Consider the following 24,613-nt stretch of genomic DNA (forward strand, 5'->3'; position numbering starts at 1 on the left):
ACGCCCTTTCCGCATGGCCACACCCCTGCTCGCAAGGTCACAACCCCTTTTTTTGCGGCACACACTGTTTCCCTCCCCGCACTAGGTGACATGACACCGTGGGGAGGGATGCCACTGGTAAACTGGTATTATATATGTTTTAAAACGACAGCTTAACCCAAACGTTTAAAAGCATTTATGAAGCATAAAGCTAAAATGCATTGTTCAGGTGCAGAAAATCTTAACTTCAATTGCTGCATGGAATGTCTCCAAAAGGGAAGGGGTTTATCTCTGCAAACACTGACTGCCCAAGGTCTAGTACTTACTGCAGGGGGACCAAAGCTACTTCTTTAGTTCCTGGTGGGAATCTCTTCTTTGTTACACCAGTTCATCATGTGCAAGATGGGTTAAAACTTACACCTATACTGTTTCAGGTAAAGTCCTTTATTTTTAACTTATAACTTTGATTAAAACCAGTTTAGATGTGAGCAGCACAGACTTTCAGTGACATTAGCATTTTCTATTGCTGTTAAGCATCTAGGTAAGTATAGTCTATGTAAATGCTTTACTTTCTGCAAAAGATCACTCCTTGTTCACTTTATTATCAGGCCAGAAGAAATCTCTTAACTCTGATATATGTATAATTCATGACTGTAAAATAGAACAGCACATAAGTACAATTAATATAGCATAATATTTTGTTTTTCAAAATGTGATACTTTCCATACATGCATGTAACCAGTGTGAGCTATTTTACGCTGTCTTCTATTGGGTGGCCAGAATGGAGTGTTATAAAAGGTATATTGGGAGACCCAATCATGGTTCACATACCTCACACTTTGTAAAAAGATTGATGGGGGGAAATGCAATAGGTTGTGATTTTTTTTTTTTTTAAATTTGCGATTTGGGGAAAGATTGTATTTGCTGAATGTAACTACAGCCGAACTCGCCAGAATCTGTGCTCCACTGTTTTCAGCGCTGCACAACCTGCCAGATGTATCTACTGGTAAACATACGCCAGATGTAATAGTGAGTTGTAAAATATTGTAGCTGGTATTGCCTCACTGTCTCGCTGTGCTCTATTGCCCTCATTCAGACCCGGTCGCAACCTGGTCGATGTTTAGGCCCTGCGCACAAGCAGCAGCCGCACTGCGCGTGCGCAAGCCCCGGACCGAGAGAGAAATTCTCTCGCTCCAGAACTCACTACAAAAGAGCCGGCTGTCAATGTTGATCGACAGCTCGGCCCGTTTTGTAGGTGGGTGGTTTCACAAATGGAGGCGTTCCTTAAGGAACGCCTGCCGTTTTGTGGGCGGCCGCACTGACATCAACAGTGATGTCAGTGGGGAGCTTCCTGTTCGATCAGGATCCTGCTGGGGCTTGCGGTTGCAGAGACCCCGATGGTCGCGATGGTCTTGACCATCGCGACCATCAACCTGGTCGGTTGCTAAAGCTGTGGGTGAATTTACTATCATTAAAGTCGGGTGATTTGTTAATTTTTTCTGCTTGAAATCGGGTGGTTTTATGCCACAAATTCATCCGTTTCAAGCAATAGAAATGGTATTGCCATAGGCTCAATTCGGAAGTACTTTTCATTCATTTCTGCCAAATCGGGAATTTACCATTATTTGTTTTGCTAATTTTGGCCGTTTACACTCAAATCGGTGACTCTGCGAGTCGCAATCCAACATACACAAATCAGTGTGATTTGATTTGTGTTTGTTTTAGGGGTGAGCGGGTTCGGATTTCTGAAATCCGAACCCCCCCGATCCGAGTCCGATCCGAGTCAGGCTCGACTTTTCCCGCCTGACTCGGATCTGAAATCGAGGCAAAATGTCATCATCCCGCCTTCCGAGTCTCGCGGGTTTTGGATCCTATATAAGGTACCCGCGTCGGCGCCATTTTCTCACTCGGCTGTGGACAGTGAAGAGGGAGGGTGGGAGTTAGGGCTGTGTAGTGTAGTGTAGTGCTGCTGTTGTCCACTACTTCAAAGTCCATAGGGGCTGGCTGTGTTGTGCTGTGCTGCTGTTGTTAATAGGGGCTGTGTCCACTACTTCAAAGTCCATAGGGGCTGGCTGGACTGTGTTGTGCAGTCAGTTCTCCATAGGGGCTGTGTCCACTCCAAAGTCCTGTGCAGTGTCCCAGTCCTAAAGGGGTGCTGTAGTGTTGTCCAGGGGGTGCTCTGTCCATCAGGGGTGCTCCCCCCAAGTGCTAAAAAAATAATATATTTTCTGTGTTTGTGAATTGTGTGGAAAGTTGCCGCACGTGCATCAACAAAGTAGTGCCAAGCGTGCGCCTGTGTCATAAGTAAAGGGCCAGCTGGCTTGACCGTTAAAGGGTGCTGTAACCCCCAAAGTACACTCCAGTCCAAACTAAAAAAAAAATAATTTTCTGTGTTTGTGAATTGTGTGCGCAGTAGCCGCACGTGCATCAACAAAGTAGTGCCAAGCGTGCGCCTGTGTCATAAGTAAAGGGCCGGCTGGCTTGACCGTTAAAGGGTGCTGTAACCCCCGAAAGTACACTCCAGTCCAAACCAAAAAAAAAATTATTTTCTGTGTTTGTGAATTGTGTGCGCAGTAGCCGCACGTGCATCAACAAAGTAGTGCCAAGCGTGCGCCTGTGTCATAAGTAAAGGCCCGGCTGGCTTGACCGTTAAAGGGTGCTGTAACCCCCAAAGTACACTCCAGTTCAAACCAAAAAAATAATATTTTTTGTGTGTTTGTGAATTGTGTGCGCAGTAGCCGCACGTGCATCAACAAAGTAGTGCCAAGCGTGCGCCTGTGTCATAAGTAAAGGGCCGGCTGGCTTGACCGTTAAAGGGTGCTGTAACCTCCAAAGTACACTCCAGTCCAAACCAAAAAAATAATATTTTTTGTGTGTTTGTGAATTGTGTGCGCAGTAGCCGCACGTGCATCAACAAAATAGTGCCAAGCGTGCGCCTGTGTCATAAGTAAAGGGCCGGCTGGCTTGACCGTTAAAGGGTGCTGTAACCCCCGAAAGTACACTCCAGTCCAAACCAAAAAAAAAATTATTTTCTGTGTTTGTGAATTGTGTGCGCAGTAGCCGCACGTGCATCAACAAAGTAGTGCCAAGCGTGCGCCTGTGTCATAAGTAAAGGCCCGGCTGGCTTGACCGTTAAAGGGTGCTGTAACCCACAAAGTACACTCCAGTTCAAACCAAAAAAATTATATTTTTTGTGTGTTTGTGAATTGTGTGCGCAGTAGCCGCACGTGCATCAACAAAGTAGTGCCAAGCGTGCGCCTGTGTCATAAGTAAAGGGCCGGCTGGCTTGACCGTTAAAGGGTGCTGTAACCCCCAAAGTACACTCCAGTTCAAACCCAAAAAATAATATTTTTTGTGTGTTTGTGAATTGTGTGCGCAGTAGCCGCACGTGCATCAACAAAGGAGCAGCGCCAAGCGTGCGCCTGTGTCCCATAAGTAAAGAGCCGGCTGGCTCATTTCTTAAAGGCTGGTGTAACCCACAAAGTGCACTACTCTCCAGCAAAAATAAAGAAATATTTTCTGTGTTTAGCCGCACGTATATATCAAATCGATATAACATAAATGGAGGACCAAACTTTCTCCGATAAAAATAAAATAGAGAAAGATCAAGAACCACTTCCTCCTAGTGCTGAAGCTGCTGCCACTAGTCATGACATAGACGATAACATGCCATCAACGTCGTCTGCCAAGGCCGATGCCCAATGTCATAATAGAGGGCACATACAATCCCAAATGACAAAGTTCAGGAAAATGACCTTGAAAAAAACATTTAAATCATCTGAAGAGAAACGTAAACTTGCCAATATGCCATTTACGACACGGAGTGGCAAGGAACGGCTAAGGTCGATCCCTAGTATGTTCATGACTAGTGGTTCAGCTTCACATGACGATGGAAGCCCTCCTCCCACTAAAAAAATCAAAAGAGTTAAGCTGGCAAAAGCACAGCGAAGAACTGTGCTTTCTAAGAAGATATCACAAATCCCCAAGGAGAGTCCAAGTGTGGTGGTGGTTGCGATGCCTGACCTTCCCAGCACTGGACGGGAAGAGGTGACTCTTTCCACCATTTGCACGCCCCCTGCAAGTGCTGAAAGGAGCACCCACAGTCCACTTGCTGATATGCAAATTGAAGATGTCACTGTTGAAGTACAACAGGATGAGGATACTGGTGTAGCTGGCGCTGAGGAGGAAGTTGGCGAGGAGGATTCTGATGGTGATGTGGTTTGTTTAAATCAGGCTCCAGGGGAGACAGTTGTTGTCCGTGGGATGAAAAAGCCCATCACGGTCATGCCTGGGCAGAAGACCAAACATTCCACCTCTTTGGTCTGGCAATATTTCTATCCAAATCCGGACAACAACTGTCTTGCCATATGTACCTTATGTAAAGGTGGAATAAGTAGGGGTAGGGACGTTAACCACCTAGGAACATCCTCCCTTATACGGCACCTGCAGCGCGTTCATAATAAGTTACTGTCAAGTTCAGAAACTTTGGCTAAGACCGTAAGCAGTCCAGGGACACCTAAATCCCGTTGTCCTGTTGTATCCAAGCGCCTGCAAACCACACCGTCAACTCCCTCCTCGTCAATTTCCTCCTTAGTCAGGATCGGAAGTAGCCCTGCAGGCCATGTCACTGGCATGACTGACTCTCCTATCCTGGATTCCTCCGGAGGATCCTGCATTGCTACGCCTCCTGCTGCCGCTGCTGCTGTTGCTGCTGCTGGGAGTCGTTCATCATCCCAGAGAGGAAGTAGGAACACCACTACTTTTACTAAACAATTGACCCTCCAACAGTCCTTAGCGAGGAGGATGAAGTACGACAGCAGTCATCCTGAAGCAAAACGTATAACTGAGGCCTTGACTGCTATGTTGGTGTTAGACGTGCGTCCGGTATCCGCCATTAGTGCAGTGGGATTTAGACAATTGCTGGAGGTAGTGTGTCCCCGGTTCCAAATCCCGTCTAGATTCCACTTCACTAGGCAGGCGATACCGAGACTGTACAGAAACGTCAGAAAAAGTGTCCTCAGTGTCCTGAAAAATGCCGTTGTACCCAATGTCCACTTAACCACGGACATGTGGACAAGTGGAACAGGGCAGACTAAGGACTATATGACTGTGACAGCCCACTGGGTAGATGTATCACCTTACGCAGCAACAGCAGCAGCGTCACCAGTCGCAGCATCTCAGAAACGCCAGCTCGTTCCAAGGCAGGCTACGCTGTGTATCACCGGTTTCAGTAAGAGGCACACCGCCGACAACCTCTTAGAGAAACTGAGGGAAATCATCGCCCAGTGGCTTACCCCACTTAGACTCTCCTGGGGATTTGTGATATCTGACAATGCCACTAATATTGTGCGGGCATTACATCTGGGCAAATTGCAGCACGTCCCATGTTTTGCTCACATAATAAACTTGGTGGTGCAGAATTTTCTGAAAAGCGACAGGGGCGTGCAGGAGAAGCTTTGGGTGGCCCGAAAAATTTCTGGCCACTTTCGCCATTCAGCGACTGCGTGCCGAAGACTGGAGCGCCAGCAAACACTCTTGAACCTGCCCCGCCATCACCTGAAGCAAGAGGTTGTGACGCGGTGGAACTCAACCCTCTATATGCTTCAGAGGATGGAGGAGCAGCAAAAGGCCATACAAGCCTATACATCCACCTATGACATAGGCAAAGGAGGGGGTATGCACCTGACTCAAGCGCAGTGGAGAATGATTTCCGTGTTGTGCAAGGTTCTCCAGCCCTTCGAACTTGCCACACGTGAAGTCAGTTCAGACACTGCCAGCTTGAGTCAGGTCATTCCCCTCATCAGGCTTTTGCAAAAGCAGCTGGAGAAAGTGAAGGAGGAGCTAAGACGGAGCGATTCCGCTCGGCATGTGGGACTTGTGGATGAAGCCCTTCATTCGCTTTGCCAGGATTCCAGGGTGGTCAATCTGTTGAAATCAGACCACTACATTTTGGCCATTTTGGTGCTCGATCCTAGGTTTAAAGCCTATGTGGTGTCTCTCTTTCCGGCCGACACAAGCCTGCAGAGGTGCAAAGACCTGCTGGTGAACACACTGTCAGCTGAAGCGGAACGTGACACGTCAACAGCTCCTTCTTCATTTTCTCCCGCAACTGGGGCTGCCAGGAAAAAACTTAGGTATCCTAAGCAACCCGCTGGCGGTGATGCAGGGCAGGCAGGACCAAGTTTGGACATCTGGATCGGACTGAAGGACCTGGCAACAATTTCTGACATGTCTACTGTCACTGCATATGATACTGTCACCATTGACAGTATGGTGGAGGATCACATCGGTGACAGCATCCAAGTAGGCATGTCAGACAGTCCATACCTGTACTGGCAGGAAAAAGAGGCAATTTGGAGGCCCCTGTACAAACTGGCTCTATTTTACCTGAGTTGCCCCCCCTCCAGTGTGTACTCCGAAAGAGTGTTTAGTGCAGCCGGGAACCTTGTCAGCGAAAGGCGTAGGAGGTTGCTTCCACAGAATGTGGAGAAGATGATGTTCATCAAAATGAATTATCAGCTCTTCCAGGGAGACCAGCCTCCAGAACGTACAGAGGGACCTGTGGTGGTGGATTCAAGTGGGGACGAGTTAATACTCTGTGAGGATGAGGATGTACACACTGAAGAGGGTGAGGAATCGGTGGATGAGGAGGATGAGGATGACATCTTGCCTCCGTAGAGCCAGTTTGTGCAGGGACACATTAATTGCCAGCTTGTTTGGTGGGGGCCCAAACGAACCAATCATTTCAGCCACAGTTGTGTGGCAGACCCTGGCGCTGAAATGATTGGTTTGTTAAAGTGTGCATGTCCTGTTTATACTAGGTATGTGCAGGCTCGGATAGGTTCGAGTTTGCACGTGGAGTTCGGATTTTTCCTTCCAAAAAAACGGAACTCAGAAAGAGGCAAAACGTCATCTTGCATGGACGAACATCATCATTCCTGGACAAAAGTCCAGGAATGATGATGTTCGTCCGTGCAAGATGACGTTTTGCCTCTTTCTGAGTTCCGTTTTTTTGGAGGGAAAAATCCGAACTCCACGTGCAAACTCGAACCTATCCGAGCCTGCACATCCCTAGTTTATACAACATAAGGGTGGGTGGGAGGGCCCAAGGACAATTCCATCTTGCACCTCTTTTTTTTCTTTGCATTATGTACAGTTTGGGGCCTAGTTTTTCAAACTGCCATCCTGTCTGCCACTGCAGTATCACGCCTAGATGGGTCACGTGTTTGTGCCGCCCACTCGTGTCGCTTAGCATAGTCATCCAGCTACCTCGGTGCAACCTTTTGGACATAAAAACACTATTGTGAGGTGTGAGGTGTTCAGAATAGACTGGAAATGAGTGGAAATTAAGGTTATTGAGGTTAATAATAGCATAGGAGCAGAAAAACCTACAAATTCTGTGATTTTAGCTGTTTTTATGCTTTTTTTCAAAAAAATACAGAACCAAAACACAAAACCCAGAACCCAAAACACGGAAGGGTGGTTTTGGCAAAACCAATCCAGATCCAAAACACGAAGAAAGATCCAGATCCAAAACCAAAACACGAAAAGTGGCCGGTGCACACCCCTAGTTTGTTTATGAATGGAAAGTGTGTTGTACGGGTTAATTTTCGTTAAAAAAAAAGTGACGTAGGGTTTTCCCCTGAAAAAGCCATAACCAGCCCTGGACTTGTCAGCCAGTCCTGGTTCCTAAAATTACGGGAAACACAATGAGTAGGGTTCCACCGTAATTTAAGAACCAGCACCAGGCTGCAGGGCCAGTCCTGGTTTTAAATATAGGGGGGAAAAAATGCATAGTGTTCCCCCTATATTTAAAACCAGCACCGAACCCAAAACGACTGGGGTGTAATGCCACAGCCCGGAGACCCTATTACTGAGTCTCCAGGGCCAAAGCATTATCACCCCAAGTCGCTCAGACCAAGCCGGAGATTTCAGGGGAGGTGGGGACCCCATAAAAAAGAGGTCCCATCCTCTCCCGAACCCCAGGCTTGGTCTGAAGCCCGGGGCTCTTCCCCGCACCCCTGGGCTGTGGGTACAGGGGTAATAAAGTGAAGAATAGATGTAAACTTTTGTATTTTACAGTGGGACTACAGGTGCCAGCAAGCCTGCCCTTTGGCACATGTGGAACTACAAGTGCCAGCAGGTGGCAGGCACCCATACCCCCACTGTAAAGTAATTAGTTTAAAAAAGACATACACACACTGTGAATAGTAAAGATGTAGTACACACATCCATCTACCACACATACTAACCTTCTACCATATGTTTCTGTCCTCTTCTCCAATGTAGAATTTGTGTGGAATGTCCTGCAAAAAAGATGGTATACTCACCTCCATCCTGGTGCTGGTCTCCGTAGCATCCAGGCTCTTGTTAAAATAAACAACTTGCCCGAAACCAAGCCGAACATGTATAAGTATATGCTGTTGCATATACTTACACTACGCGAAATGACAGGTGATCGGAATCATCTGTTTTTTTCACATGCCCCGCTGGCCAATCAGCTGGCGCTTTACATGTACAGGGTCCAGCCAGTGAGTAGCCGCTACATGTAAAGTGTAAATTCCCGATTTTTAAAGTGAAAAAAACAGCTGTTTTTGATTGATACTATCTGAGTTGAAAAACAGGACAATTTGGGACCAAATCGAATCTTAATAAATTTACCCCAAATTGTTTCTGGGAATTTCTTCCCTTTTTTCTCATTTAAAACACATCCCATCCCACACCTCTGTAGTAACAATGCATAATGGTGGGTTTCGTTCTGATTGAAAATAAAAGTTACACACGTGACCATTTGAGTGGGTACAAATGAACTTTATTTACAAGTAACAAACAATTTGTTATGTTCTGGGTTGTTTGTGGACCCGGGGTGGTAGCAGGAGCGAACACAGAAGCAGGTTTGAATAAAAAACTAGGTTTTTTAATAAGTGCTTGAGTAGATATAAACTATAGCTGTAAATAAAAGTCCAGGAATATATAAATGTGCACAAGAGTTCTGTGGTGGGAGTAATGGGTTAATGTTCAAGTAGAAACAATTAGAGCTGTCCAGGTGTGCAGGTAGTGAGACTGAAAATAATCAGCCAGGTATGCAGGTAGTGAAGCAGGAAAATAATAGCCAGGTATGCAGGTAGTGAACTAAGGCAATGAGCAGGATGTCAGCAGGCTCAGGCACTCAGGTATGGGCAAGGGTGATGGAGGAAGCGGGGTAGTCCAGCGGAAGCTAGGAGCTGACAGGCAGACTGGTAGACAGGCGAATACACAGGAACAGGGTAAGCACAGAGAACTCCCTCTCAGCTAGGCTGAGATACAGGTTGCACTGGCAAAGAAGGAAGGCACTGACCCTTCCTAAATACCCCATGCCGTGCTGTTACTGGCCGGAGGGAAAATGTGACTCACCAGGATTTTCCAGCCGCATCACATGGCCAGAAGGCAAGATGGCGGCGCCCATGCCAAAAGGAACGGAGACGCCGCCAGGCCTTACCAGCACAGAGTGACAACAGGCCCGCACAACAACGCGCGCGGCCAAAGCCCCCCGCCAGACACCAGCTCCGCCACCAGATAGCCTGCGCCACAACGACCTCACAGGTAACACCCGCCTAGCGCCATGCTGAAATACCCTGGCCGTGACACAATTAACATACAAAGTATACAGTATTCTCAACATTTGTCTGTATTCAGATGATACTGGTGATTCATCATCTTCAACATAAGATGTAGTTCATCTTCATCTGGGGAGTCCTCATTAAACAATGCCCAGGTCTTTCAATTTACATTGTAGGCACCTTACTGAAGTCTCAGGTCCATTCACGAGCCGAAGAGCCTTTGTCTAGGTCTTGATTTATATACCTTTAGTCTGGGTGTTGGTTTTCCAGATATCAAGCCCGTATTAGTTACATACTGGGTACCAAGCACGGATTGGTACAACATAGCAAGGACCATTCTTATCTCTTGAACATGCTCTATAAGCACTAAGGTATACTCAGACAAAGAAATACAGTTATGACATATCCTACATTTTATGGATTACACTCTGTTTGAAAGCCCTTTGTGTAGAATATGGACGTCACTATCAGTAACCCATAATGCTTAGCATCTCTACAATGGAATGTGGCTCACTGTCTGCTAGTTACACCATATAAGATATGAAGAGCTCATTATACATCTACTAATGACAGGTACAAGTTGGGCCTCTCAATATATGTCTTGTCTGACCCCAATCTGACCAGTCTATGCATAGACTATAACTACATTAATACAATGTCCTTCTTCAAATCTCAATGGGGCCTAGCACAGGTTGTGTTACAATTTATATGCCTATGTAGAAATTAATTATTTAACCCACTGGTTACAAACACATCATGCTATATTTATGAAGTGGGTTTGTTAAGAGTTATGGTATAACATACCTTTTGTTAACTGTTTTTCTTTTAGCTCCATAGAGTTCACAGAAATTACCTTGGGGTATGTGGTTGGAGTGATCCAGGCACCAAGCAGTTAACAAGCTCTTAGCTCCCAGGATGCACTGGGTCCTCCTCCATATATACCCTGCCCCTGGCTACAGGCAGTTAGTTTGCTTCCAAGCCCAAAGCAGGAGAAGGAAAAACATGAAAAGGAAGGACAATTGTACCAATTGTACTTTAGAAACACTCTCTCTTAAGAAGAGGGAATCACAAAAAAGAAAAAAAAGATTACAAAATAACACAGGTGCGTTATGGTGGATGTCCTGTGGACCCTATTGACATCGAAGAAAAAGAGTTAACAAAGGTGTGTTATACCATAACTCTTAATTTCTTCTTAGGGGTCCATGGGGTCCACAGAAATTACCTTGGGTATGTCCCAAAGCATTTCCCTTAAGGGTGTGGACGCTCCTGTGTTTCAGTAGAAAGGAGAATCCTACGCCCAAAGGAAGCATCCTGAGAGGGAAATGTGTCAAATGCGTAAAATTTTGCAAAGGTGTGGACGGAAGACCACGTGGCTGCCTTGCATAACTGTTCAGCAAAGGCACCACCACGAACCGCCCACGATGGTCCCACAGATCGAGTAGAATGTGCTGTCACTGTGTTTGGAACAGAGAGATCAGCTTGTGTGTAAGCTTGAGAAATTGTCATACGAAGCCATCTAGCTAGAGTTTGTTTGTTAGCGGGCAAGCCTCGCCTATGACTGCCATACAACACAAAAAGAGAATCTGATTTCCTAATGGAGTTGGTGCGAACCACGTAGATTCGTAGGGCACATACAACATCCAGAGAAGCTTCACCTGCAGAGAGGCCTGAAGACTGGAAAGCTGGAACCACAATTTCTTAATTTACTTGAAACCATGACACAACCTTAGGAAGGTAACCCATCCTAGTACGAAGAACAGCTCTATCCTGATGAAAAATCAAAAACGGAGAGCGAAAAGAAAGGGCTGCCAAATCAGAGACCCTATGGGCAGAGGCGATAGCAAGAAGAAAATCTGTCTTTGCTCTCAATCACTTCAGGTCTACTGATTTCATGGGTTCAAATGGGGGAGCCTGTAGAGCCCTGAGAACCAACGTCAAATCCCACGGAGCTACTGGAAGAATAAAGGGAGGCTGAACCCTCAACACCCTGAAAAAATGGCGTAACATAAGGCAACGGGGCGATCTTCGCTGAAACCAAACTGCCAGTGCAGATGCCTGAACCCTCAGTGTGGCCAGACGAAGACCCCGGTCTAATCCAGCCTGAAGAAAAGACTGCACTCGAGAGACCCTAAACACTTCAGGATCATATTTTCTATGTTCACACCACTGAAAATATGAGTGCCAAATTCTGTAATAAATGCCGGCAGAGGAAGGTTTCCGTGCCCTAGGCATTGTCTGAATTACAGAAGTGGAAAAACCTTTGGCCCTCAAAACGGAAGTTTCAAGAGCCACGCCATTAAAGACAGACGAGGAAGGTTCGGATACAGGCATGTATTAACAGGTCCGGCTTTAGAGGAAAAGGCCACGGAGAGACTCCGCAGGTCAATGAACCAATGGCATCTGGGCCAAGCAGGGGCTATCAATATTACTGTCCCACCCTCCTGATTGAATTTCCTGATGACCCTTGGAAGAAGGGAAAATGGAGGAAACAGATACGCCAGTCTGAAGTTCCACTTCATTGTTAGAGCGTCTAAAACTCAACTGCAGGATCCCTGGTTCTGGCCCCGTACCCGGGGACCCTGTGGTTGTGACCTGAGGCCATGAGATCTACCTCTGGAAGACCCCATCTGTCCACTAGGCTCTGAAATACCTGTGGATGAAGAGCCCACTTTTCGGCATGTATATCCTGCCGACTTAGGAAGTCTGCTTCCCAATTGAGGACTCTTCATAAAAATACTGCCGAGATCACTGGAAGATGACATTCTGCCCAGACTAGAATGTTTGACACTTCTGCCATGGCAGCCTGACTCCACGTGCCTCCCTGATGATTGAGGTAGGCTACTGCCGTGGCGTTGTCGGACTGTACCTGGACAGGCATACCTTTTAGTACCTCCTGTGCCTGAACTAGCACTCTGAATACTGCACGTAGTTCCAGGACGTCTTTCCCCGGTCGTCCACTTTCCCTGAAATGTGTGTCAACCCGTCACTGTGCCTCAGCCGCGGAGGCTGGCATCGATGGTGAGGAGCACCCAATCTGGAATCCAGAATGGGCGACCCCTGTTGAGACCAAACGTCTGTAACCAGCATGACAGGGACAGTCGCACTTCTGGCGAGAGACTGATCGTCTGTGACTTTATTGAGTGGTACTCCCCGTTCCACTGTGAGAGGATTAACCGTTGCAAAGGTCTGGAGTGGAAGTGAGCATATTCCACCATGTCGAAGGTGAGCACCATGGATTCCAGAACCTACATTTCTGAGTGAACAGATACTGACTGGTTGTAGAAAAACCTGCGTGTCTGCAACTGAAGGGCCGCAATCTTGTCTTCTGGCAGATTATTCTCTGTGCCAGAGAATCTAAGCGTGCCCCTAAATGTACCATCTGTTGTCCTGGAAGAAGCGACTACTTCTTCCAATTTTATGATCCAGCCATGTCTGTGTAAACACGTAATCGTCAGTCTGAAATGATACTGCAACACCTGTGGAGATTGTGCTAATATCAGGAGATCGTCCAGGTATGGCAGTATTCTGACTCCCTGGCGCCTGAGGCAGGCTGTCATTGCTGCCATGATTTTGGTAAAATTCACTAATAGTAACTATATCGCAATGTAGGTTAACACTTTTAGGTATTAGGTAACACATCCAGGGGTAAATTTGCTAAGAATCGAGTCTGGGAGAGTTTGCTTTTTTTTTCAACTCTGTTAGCTTCACCTAAACTCGGGTGATTTGAAGCTCCTGAAACTCTCAAATTTACAAAGAAGGGAGTTTAACTGAGAGTGATATGGCCAATGGTGAGGCAGAATGAGATTTCTCTGCCGAGTAGCAGGGTTTGCAGTAGATTTCTCCCCCGAGTAGCAGGTTTTGCAGGAGATGACACACTCGAGATTGCAGTGTCTTCTCTCTGCAAAACCCTCCCGAGCAAGCAGCCTGCACGTATCAGTGAGATATGTGTAAGCTGCTTGTTTTGTACCTGTAAAAAAACGGGTTAAAAGTGGTTAAAAAAAAATTACATAGGCCCCCCCCTAAAGCTTAACCAGCCCCAGGCTTGCCAGCCTGTCCTGGTTTCTAAGATTACGGGGAAGAAAATGTGTATGGTACCCCCGTAATTTAGAAACCAACACCAGGCTGCAGGGCCAGTCCTGATTTTAAATAAAGGGGGGAATAAATTGCGTAGGGCCCCCCCCTATATTTAAAACCAGCAATAGACCGAAATGGTCGGGCTGTAATGCCACAGCCTGGAGACCCTTTCACTGGGGCTCCGGGTCCAAAGCATTAGCAGCCCAAGCCGGTCAGGCCAAGCCAGGGATCTCAGGGGAGGTGGGGACCCCCCCAAAAAAGGGGTCCCCCTCTCCCTTAACCCCAGGCTTGGTCTGAAGCCTGGGGTTCTTCCCCGCACCCCTGGAGCGTTGGGTACAGGGGTAATAAAGTGGAGAAATATAATTAAACTATTGTATTTTACAGGAGTACTACAGGTACCAGCATGCTGCCCTTTGGCACTTGTGGAACTACAAGTGCCAGCAAACGGGCGGCACCTATACCCCCATTATTTAAATAGTTAAATAATGACAAAACACACACACCATGATTATTAAAACTTTTTATTACACACACCTACCCATTCACACATACTTACCTATACCAGATGTTTCTGTCCCCTTCTCCAGTAGAATCTGTGTTGACTGGTCCTGCAAAAAAGATTTCATACTCGCATATATCCTGGCGCTGGTCTCCGCAGTAATCCATGGCCTTCGTAAAAAAAAGAAAACGAACTTACCGCACCACGCACCGGGTATCAGTATGTGTGTTGCGACACATACAAATACCTCCCGAATGCCAGCTGACGGGACTGCACGGGGTTTGCATGTCCCGACAGCCAATCAGCGGCCGCGCTGACTGTAGAGCGGCCGCTGATTGGCTCCGGCTACTGACAGTTCCCACGTGGGAACTGTCAATAGCCGGAGATAATCAGCGGCCGCTCTACAGTTAGCGGCCACTGATTGGCTGGCGGGACATGCAAACCCTGTGCAGTCCCGTCAGCTGGCATTCGGGAGGGATCTGTATGTGTGGCAACACACATACAGATCCTGGGTCTGTCCGGTCAGGTAAGTTGTTTTTTTGATTTAAAAAGTCCCAGGGATGCTGCGGATACCAGCGCCAGAATATAGGTAAGTATGTGTGAATGGGTAGGTGTGTGTAATAAAGTTTTAATAATCACGGTGTGTGTGTTTTGTGTTCATTTAACTATTTTACAGTGGGGGTACAGATGCCGCCCGTCAGGCACTTGTAGTTCCACAAGTGCCAAAGGGCAGGCATGCTGGCACCTGTAGTCTCACTGTAAAATACAATCGTTTACTTAAATTTCCCCACTTTATTACCCCCGTACCCAACGCTCCAGGGGTGCGGGCAAGAGCCCCAGGCTTCAGACCAAGCCTGGGGTTAAGAGAGAGCGGGGACCCCATTTTGGGGGGGTCCCCACCTCCCCTGAGATCCCCGGCTTGGCCTGACCGGCTTGGGCTGCTAATGCTTTGGACCCGGAGCCCCGGTGAAAGGGTCTTCAGGCTGTGGCATTACAGCCCGGCCGTTTTGGGTCTGGTGCTGTTTTTAAATATAGGGGGGACTCTACGCAATTTTTTCCCCCCTATATTTAAAATCAACACTTGCCGTGCAGCCTGGTGTTGGTTTCTAAATTACGGGGGAACCCTACACATTTTGTTCCCCGTAATCTTAGAAACCAGGACAGGCTGGCAAGCCTGGGGCAGGTTAAGCTTTAGGGGGGGACCCTACATCATTTTTTCTCTAATATTTAAATTTATTTTCTGTATTTACAGGCAGAACCATACATGGATCACAGCAATCTGTGTATGTTTCTGCCAAACTCTCAGATCACAGGCAGGTGTATTTTTTTCACAAGTTTTTACAGGAGAGTTTTCCCATCTCATGAGAGTTTCGAAACTCTCTGCTTGGTAAATTCCAGAATCCTATCTTCACCAGTGAAAAGGCTCTGGAGTTTTGCAGATGGTGATTTGAAGAGAGTTTGCTAACTTTCCAGTATTTTCCCGTAGCAAAGGAGATCTCTCTCCCGAGTTTGACATTAGTAAATTTGAGAGTAGGGAAAAAATGGCCAAACTCTCAGCTTAGTAAATTTACCCCCCAGTATCAATAAAATTCCTAATGCCAGGCTACTCCTTTACGTTCTAGCTGGCCAGGGCTTCATTGGTGCACAATAACAAAAAAACCAGTTGCAAGTGCAGTTAAATATAGTGGAATAAGCTTACCAATTTTGTTCCTGAAGGGTTATAGTTGTAACTGGTGACTACTATCTCCTGCTTAAATCCTTCGCACTAGGTAAGTGCAGTTGGTCGGCTATATAAATTGGGCTGGAACTAGTTAAGACAGGATTGTTTCTAACACTGTTGCTACTGTCTGTTGGAACTTGTTGTTGTTGATAGATGGGGCTTTTAATATTACCCTTTTTAAACTATTGTAAAGTAATTTAACTCCCCGGCGAGGCACTTTATGGAAACTGGATATAAGTGTTAAGCCTGCTTTAATAACTAATAACTCTCCAGTGAATGTTTCCTGCCAGCAAATTGAAGATGAACTGTCTGCAGTAATAAAATTCCCTTTCTGAGCATCAGGTGTTAGAAAGTTATACAGGCGAAATCCTAGTGTCAGAGTTCAGCCGGGGATCGGCCGTCCCTTACCGTCCCGCCGGCTTCCTCTGACTTCCCGGGCAGTCGGGCGGCTGGCGCGGCGACGTGGGAGGAGCTGAACATTCACCCTGTAGCTGTGGTGTCAGGCGACCCGGTGAGCGGGGATCGCAGTTTCCGTCATGGGCGCCGCCATGACACTTTCCCTATGTCAGTACTTCCTTCCCTGAGTGGCACAGCTGGTCAGCTGATGCTGTGGGCCTATCAGCAGGCTTCCAGGGGTATATATCCGGCTCCTGTGCTCCAGGTAGTTGCCTGAACAATCATTGTCGCCGCTAGTGTAACTAGAGGAGTCTCGTTCCAGGTTCCCGTGCTGCCAGTGTGTTTCTTCCAGAGCTTCTAACCTCCATCTCTTCACAGTGCCTTTACTAACAACAGCCTGTGTGAAAGCTAACCTTGATCTCTCCACAGTGCCTTTACTAATCAACAGCCTGTGTGCAAGTTAACCCTTCATCTCACTGCAGTGCTTTTTACCATCACAGCCTGTTTGCAAGTTAACCCTTCATCTCACCTCAGTGCTTTTACCATCACAGCCTGTGTGCAAGTTAACCCTTCATCTCATCGCAGAGCTTTTACCATCACAGCCTGTTTGCAAGTTAACCCTTCATCTCATCGCAGTGCTTTCACCATCACAGCCTATGTGCAGGTTAACCCTTCATCTCATTACACCCTAGTGCATGATCTCCGGCCGGCAATCCGGTATATACTTCGTGGGATATCCAGCTGTTACCTCAGCCTACCAATAAATCTCCACACCTCTCTAGCCAGCACCTCAAGTGCCTTTCTCCAGCCAGGAGTTCTATCCCACTCCCCACATGCCTATTCCAGGCATTACCCTTGGGCCACGGGTGTTTTGATTCTCTTTCCCTGCAGGCCTTGGTCACCAAGTCAAAGGACCGCGACCTGCTTACAGGGAGCCGCACAAGCCCATATCCCGCTTGGAGGGGTCACTGGCGAACACCTCTGGGTCTAGCCAACAACCAAGACTTGTGGATGCGGAGATCATACGTCCAGGCCCCTCGCCTTCGCCTCCTCCCACAGCCTCAGACCTCGGCTTTCAAAAACCCGCCGCCCAGCGTGACACCTAGTCAATGCACGCAGGGCAACTAAACTGGCAGCTACAGTACTCTGCTCAATATCTCCCTGTGTCTGGGGCGGGGCTGTGGAAGGGGTTGAAATCTATAGTGCGTAGTTGAGTCAGCAAGATTTTTACAGACCTTGTCCAGATGTTTACTTTAGGTGCCACAACTGTCATCCACACCTGTAGAGATCTCTTCTCTGCCTCAGTATCTCTTCAGCTGACGAGTCCCTGATGAGATGGCCCAAAAAGGTAGGCCAGTTCCTCAGGAGGCCACCCACTCTCTGTCTAGAAGGGATGTAGATCCGGCTCCCGTCCGTCTCCGGTCACTAGAAGTAGGCAAGGAGGGCTGGCCCCGTTCTGCCTCAAATCTACCTCCGATCCAACCACTTCTCAGGTGTAACAAGGGAGTGGGATGTGGCCTCCAGACAAGAAGGAACAGAAGGAAGTTACTTTACTCTGACCGCTGGGAACACAGCGCTGGCTCAACCAAAAACTCAGCGCCAGTCTCCGTTCAGCAAGACCATTTTCTCAACCGCCAGTAAGACCCAGTTTATATAGCCTCCTCTCCAGGTCCCAGATGTTTTACTGTCTGGCCCGCGAGTGAGTTCCATAGCAGCATGCAGGGATTTGTCTTTTTACTCCCACATGGCTGCTTCTGCAGTAACCCCCCCAATGTCCACTGTCACCAATGAATTATAAAATAAAGAGTTACAGGGCACGATTATGGGGTATCACGTTATGAATACCTAATAATCTTTATACCCAAATGTCGCTATTTAGCATTGTAAGTCGCACAAAAAATAATTGCTTTCCAGACTTTGAGTGTGGTTCCAAAGCACAAAAAGTTATTATTCACATAAAAAGCATTTAGTTACACGCTGTGCTGTAAATACAATTAGCGCAAAAGATTATACATAAACAAGGTACAGTCGATACATACACAAGCGCTCTGGATCCAGATTTCTGGCATCATAGGTGAAGCCTCTGTCAAAAGAAAGAATATGATGACTAACTACTGGTAATAGAGCGCCTGAATATATACAGTACAGAGAGTGAGCAATACAATAGAAATCAGTTGGCATAATCCTATTGGTTCTTCTTCTTGGTTCTCTTCTGTCATAGGTCAGTTTGTACAATGGTAGTTCAGCCCTCCAATGGCTCTTTGTGTGTGTTTTAACTGATCAATAGACACTACATACAAAGTACATTCTAACACCTAATTCTCTATAATCCATAACTTGCAGATTCATGTTGCGATCTCCTTGCCGATGGAACCAGAGATCTGCAAATAGACAGTGGTTTAGAATGGTACCAAACATGGTCTGCTTATCATGTACTAAACCTTAGATATCAAATACATACATTTTACATCATAATTAATAACTTTAATATAAACCATAATGTGCAGGAACCTTTTATGAGTGCGTGTATATTTATGATCATATGTAAGTATGTGTTGTGTGTCTTCATGCAGCGTAAAAGGTGTGCTGTATGCAGGGGTTGTGTACAGTGCAATACAATTCGCTGTGTGTGTTTCTATTTATAATTGCAACTGTATATATATGTGTGCACGCATTGTGGATACCCATGTGATCGTTTAAGTGTGTGTGTGTGTATGTATGTATGTGTATATATTATATATATATATATATATATATATATATATATATATGTGTGTATATATATATATATATATATATATATATACGTAGCTTCAAACAGCAATATTACTTCTGTCTGAACTAAAAAAATGACAGACAATGGAGTTTGAGCTTTGGCAAGACGTCTGATAACTTTCACAAAAGGCTTCCCTATGTTTATTTAGAATACAATTGTCAGTTCTTCTTAACCACATCAGCATGGGACACAAGGCCTACAATTGCTAACGATAGCTAAACGTCTGACAATTGTTTCTAAATCCACATTAAGAACAAACTCTAAGCATATTAGTGAGTGTTTGTTTTATGCTTCAATTGCCACAGACATACTGTATCTGTATGACAAGTAAACATTCACAGTATCATTGTGTATTCCAATTACTAGTCCCAGACATGACCACAAGACTTGTTTGTCAGCACTGAATATATAAAGTCTTTAAATATATTTGTATTCATGATTATGTAAAGACTTTAACAGTATGCAGTAACACGGCAGATGTACACAACGCTAAAATAGCGCCATGCACAATAATATACTGACTACGCCAGATGGCGTTGTGCAAATATTATTTTTACAATTTAGGTCTCAGACAACCATCCGGCTTCGACAACGTTTATGTGGTATCACATATGCATATCCTTAAAACCTGGACTGTAATAGAGGAGTTTGGGAGTGCAGGAGACCGACCTCCTATCTGTGAACATGTGGAACCTAGCTATTGTCTTCAGGTTGACCAGCATGTTCCACAGATAATCAGGGTCGACAAGGACCCAGTGAGCACGCGCATCGCTGGTCCTTGCCGGCTATCCATTAGACGACTTTCTGAACAATCCGTCCAAAACCAGGAGGACCCTTGTGGTAAGGTCTCGTTCCCGCAAGCCCCAGTGAGCTTTCGGCTCTAATAGAGCCGGAAGCTCACCACTGACATCACTCGTGATGTCAGTGGGGCCACCGTCAAATGACAGGCGATCCTTCAGGAAGCCTCCGTTTGGCCAGCCACCACCCTGTCCACCTCCAAAACGGGGCAAGCTGTCAATCACAATCTGTGCTGTGCGCTCGCAAGCGGGTCTGAATCAGGCCCACAGTTCCTTGTAGCAGCACAGTGTACAGAAGGTGGGATTAGTTTGTCTACTAGGTATCCATGTGTAGTAGCAGATGTTCAAGCTCAAACTGGAGATAGGTGGCAGCAGTGGTGAAATTTCACCCAGAGGCAAGTTATAATTTGGTAGACCCCCCTAATAAAAATGGAAAATAAATATGGTGTATATCTATCTACACTAATGTAGAAAATGTGAATTTGTTTCTATTAAGCCTATTTACTAAAGTAAATTTGCAGGTTATCCCCCAAAAACACCCTTTTTCGGGTATATACAGCTATGTGTTAGTCACAGATAAGATAGTGGCCTGTATAGTGCAATTAGCATGAGGCTGTGTCCTCCTGATGGAGGCAAAAGCTACCTGATGTGGGTGAGGAGCCCTCCTGATACCTTTGAGCACTGAGGGTTTGATTCAGACCCGGACGCTAAGCTACGCTCTCTCGCTGCTGTCGGGACGCAGGTATGCAAATTACGCGATCGCACTGTCTGGCTTAAGGACGCCCTCTATGTTTTAGAGAGCAACGGCAGGTTGAGCATACGCCGGTATAAAGACGCCCACTTTTCTTTCTTAGCACACGTCATCTCCAGGAAGTGAATGATTAATCAGAACCATCGAGAGCCATCGAAGCTGCACGCAGCGCTTGAGGTAAACCCTACCCCGCGGCAAGCACTGCGATGACGGCAGGCTGAAATCCAACCAAGTGATGTGTACAATGATTCCTCCATGCTAACTATGGACGCCCATTAAACTCCATTTTGATGCCCAGACACATCTGCGCTCGCATCACCACTCCCCAGTTTACAAGCACCTTCCCCTGTTACCACCCACAAACAGCACTATCTGTCACTCAAAGTAGCGCTCAGTCTGTGTACAACGAGTGCACGATTCCCGGACACAGTGACTGGTTTGCGCATGCATATTTTGACGCATATACATGCGCAGACGGGCGACAATCGCCCATAGCGTGTGTCCGCGGCTTAGCGTCCGGGTATGAATGGGGCCTTGAGTTTGAGTCAAGATACTGTAAGACTGCTGTTATGGTGGGACTACAAATCACAAAATGTCCAGTCTACTGCCGACTGCTTCACATGCTTGGAAGTTGCTCCACCAAAGTTCTTCCCCCAGACTCAATTGCTGGTACCCCAGGCCCCCGCCTCACATGCCCTCTTACCCACAGCTCCGTCTGGTGCATCCTTGTTGACATACAGCTCCCGGAAGATTTTTACCTGCGCTTATGCTCGGGCCTGCCGTACAGGTCAGCGGCTAGAGCTTCCACCAGGGAGGAGTGGGACGGGGAGTTGTGGTTGATGGGGCGCCAGAGTCTCACTGGCGCCGGGAAGCTGCTGAGAAGCAGCGACATCAATGAGCGGGGACAGGCTATAGATAGACGGAAGCGGCAGTCCGACACATATCCCTCCACTAGTATATGGTTATGGTAGCTTTTCAGGTGCCAGGAAGAGGTGCCATGTATTGGGCGCCTGTGACAGTACACTCCAGGTACATATTTATAGCCATAAATGAGGTAAATATATTGTGGGCAGTGGAGGAGGTGCCCCTTCAGTGCTGGCTCCCAGCGGCAGGCGCCTCAATTGTCTCCCATAGTCCTGCCCCTGGGTGGCAGTCCAATGAAATAAAGTTCAGTCCTTATCTTGATCCAATTAAAAGCTGTAATGTTCAGTGGTCCGGAAATACAGCAAATTATATGCCTTAATGCATTTCCCATTGGAGAACCAACATTGGATACCAGTCTCCTAGCCTCCAGAGTTTGTCGCGACTGTATCTGCCCGCTGTACCCTGTGACTGTGCTCATGGAAGGTAGATGCGGTGTCTAAGAAAGGTCTTGAAGGGTTACCCTGTACTAGAGAGATCTTGTTTGGCCCTGATCTTGACAATATTATAACCACGATGGCAGCGTCGAAAACTGCATTTCTGCCTTCAGCCACTTCTACTACAAGGCCTCGGACTACATCTTTTAAGTCCTTTCGTACTCAAGGAACGCCAAAAGGCCGTTCCTTTTCTAGGCAGTCAGCCGCCATACCCACAACCAAGCAGGCCTGGAACACCAGACGCCCTGCTTCTAAACCCGAGGATAAACCCTCAGCCTGAACCATCTGGGGGTTCCCAGAGTAGGAGGCCGACTTCTTCGGTTCGCCCAGTGCTAGTGTCTAACCACCACAGATGCTTGGGTAAGAGAAGTGGTCTCTCACGGGTACGCCATCTCATTTCTCAGACTACCTCCCCACCAGTTTTTCTACACAGGTCAGACCCGAACAAGGCCTTACAAATCCAGAAAGCTATACAGTCCTTGCTGAAAGCAGGGGTAATTAAGCCAGTCCCACTATCTCAGCCAGGGACTGGTTATTATTCTACTCTTTCTGGTTCAAAAGCCAAATGGGTCTCATCGGTCTATCCTACGCTCCATCATCTTAGCTATGGAGCCTGGGGACTCTTGTGGTACCGCTGGATATGCAAGACGCGTACCTACATGTACCTATGGCATCCTCTCATCAGCATTCTATCCGGTTTGCTATACTACAGCAACACTTCCAATTTCAGGTTCTGCCCTTTACTCTCCTCAGCTCCACGGGTGTTTACCAATATTATGGCTATCACGGCGGCCCATCAGTGTGGTCTGGGTATCCGACTGCTACCATATCTGGGTGACCGCCTGCTCTTAGCGGGTTCCCCAGAGGTGCTTTAAAACAATCTACAGCTAACCATTGCTTTCCTTCACAAGCACGGATGGTTAGTCCACTGGAAAATGTCCTCCCTGAATCCCTCAATGATTCATCAAGGAGCACTGCTGGATTCTCAGGATCAGAGAATTTTTTTATGACATCAGGCAAGATCTCCATACTTCAACTACAAGTGCGCAGAAGTCTCCACAGTCGCTGAGTGTCGATCCACTCGGCAATGCATGTTCTGGAATCCATGGTGTCCCCCTTCAACATGATGGAATATGCTCGGTTCCATTCCAGGCTTTTGCAAAGGCTGGTCCTTTCCAGGTGGAACGGGTTACTCCATTGGATCAGAGCTCAGATGAGGATGCTTTCAATGGAGATGCGTCTGTCTCTGTCTTGGTGGCTACAGATATCTCATCTAACCAACGGTCACCCCTTTTGGGATACCGGACTGGGTAATCCTAACGATGGACGCCAGTCTCCGGGGCTGGGGCGCAGTGCCTGGTCCGCACTCCTTTCAGGGCTGTTGGACATCCGTTGAATCAACCCTGCAAATCAACATATTGGAACTTCGAGCTGTCTACGGGGCCTTCAAACTGGCCCAGCACATACTTCACAGAAAACCTGTACAGGTTCAGCTCGACAATGCCACAACAGTGGCTTACATCAATCATCAAGGAGGCACTCGAAGTTGGGCAGCAATGACAGTGGTGTCACACATTCTGACATGGGCCTATGGTCATCTCCCGTCATCTCTGCAGTGTTCATTCCAGGAGTTCTCAATTGGGAAGCAGACTTCATCAGCCATCACGACGTGCATCCCAGGGAATGGTCTCTTCGCCTAGAGGTGTTTCGACTCCTAGTGAGCAGATGGGGCCTCCCAGAGGCGGACCTCATGGCCTCCTGACACAATCACAAACTGCTGGTGTACGTTCGCGAACAAGAGATGCCGAAGCAACCTTCGAAGACGCATTGTCAATGAAGTGGACTTTCCTGTTTGCGTACCTGTTCCCTTCGGTCTCCCTTCTTACTCGAGTCCTGTGGAAGTTCAAGCATGACGGAAGTACTGTCTGGGTGGGGGCTCCTGCTTAGCCCAGACGTCATTGGTACTCAGATCTTCGGAGTCTCTCAATCAGCACTCGGTTCCTGCTGTCTCTATGTCCAGAACTATTGTCTCGGGGTCCTTGCCTTTACCCACAGCTGGGTTGCCTGTCTTTGATGGCGGGGCTCTTCAGACTTCCCTCCTGAGGTCCAAAGGATTCTCTAGCTCTGTAGTCAACTCTATGCTCAGAGTGCGTAAGCCAGCCTCTGCTCGGATCTACTACAGAGTGTGGCGTACATATTTTCAGTGGCATCATACCAGTAGCTACGATCCTCAAGTGTTTAGGATTTCCAGAGTCCTGGCCTTCTTCAAGCTGGATTGGACCTTGGACTTCGCCTTGCTTCACGGAAAGTGCATGTCTCTGCTCTATCCATTTAGTTCCAGCGTAGACTTGCTCCACTACCAGATGTCCACACCTTCCTCCAGGGTGTACTCCAGATTCAACCTCCCTTTGTCCCTCTAGTGGCTCCGTGGGATTTGTCGGTAGTTCTTCGTGCTCTCCAGGGTCCTCCATTTGAACCCCTGGATTCTGTGGAACGCAAGTGGCTCACTGCAAAGACTCTCTTTTTTTTAATTTTTCTTCTGGCTATTGCATCTGCCAGGAGGGTGTCAGAATTGGAGGCGCTCTCCTGTCTTCCCCCCTTTCTGATATTTCACCAGGACAGGGCAGTTCTTCGCACTTGCCCTGAGTTTCTTCCTAAGGTGGT

The 24,613-nt window shown here is 47.2% G+C and overlaps 1 protein-coding gene across 1 annotated transcript in view; it reads left to right on the forward strand.

Moving 5' to 3' along the window:
* Window positions 1–346: 346 nt before the first annotated feature.
* TRANK1 (tetratricopeptide repeat and ankyrin repeat containing 1) overlaps window positions 347–24,613 on the forward strand; it is a 181,577-nt gene continuing 157,310 nt past the window's right edge. The window contains exon 1 of the mRNA XM_088464408.1: window positions 347–413. The gene's annotated coding sequence lies outside the window, so the exon portion shown is untranslated. The remainder of the gene's footprint in view (window positions 414–24,613) is intronic.

Source organism: Taudactylus pleione, unplaced genomic scaffold (genome assembly GCF_031769625.1).
Source record: "Taudactylus pleione unplaced genomic scaffold, aTauple2 ptg000054l, whole genome shotgun sequence".
In the NCBI taxonomy this organism is placed as follows: Eukaryota; Metazoa; Chordata; class Amphibia; order Anura; family Myobatrachidae; genus Taudactylus; species Taudactylus pleione.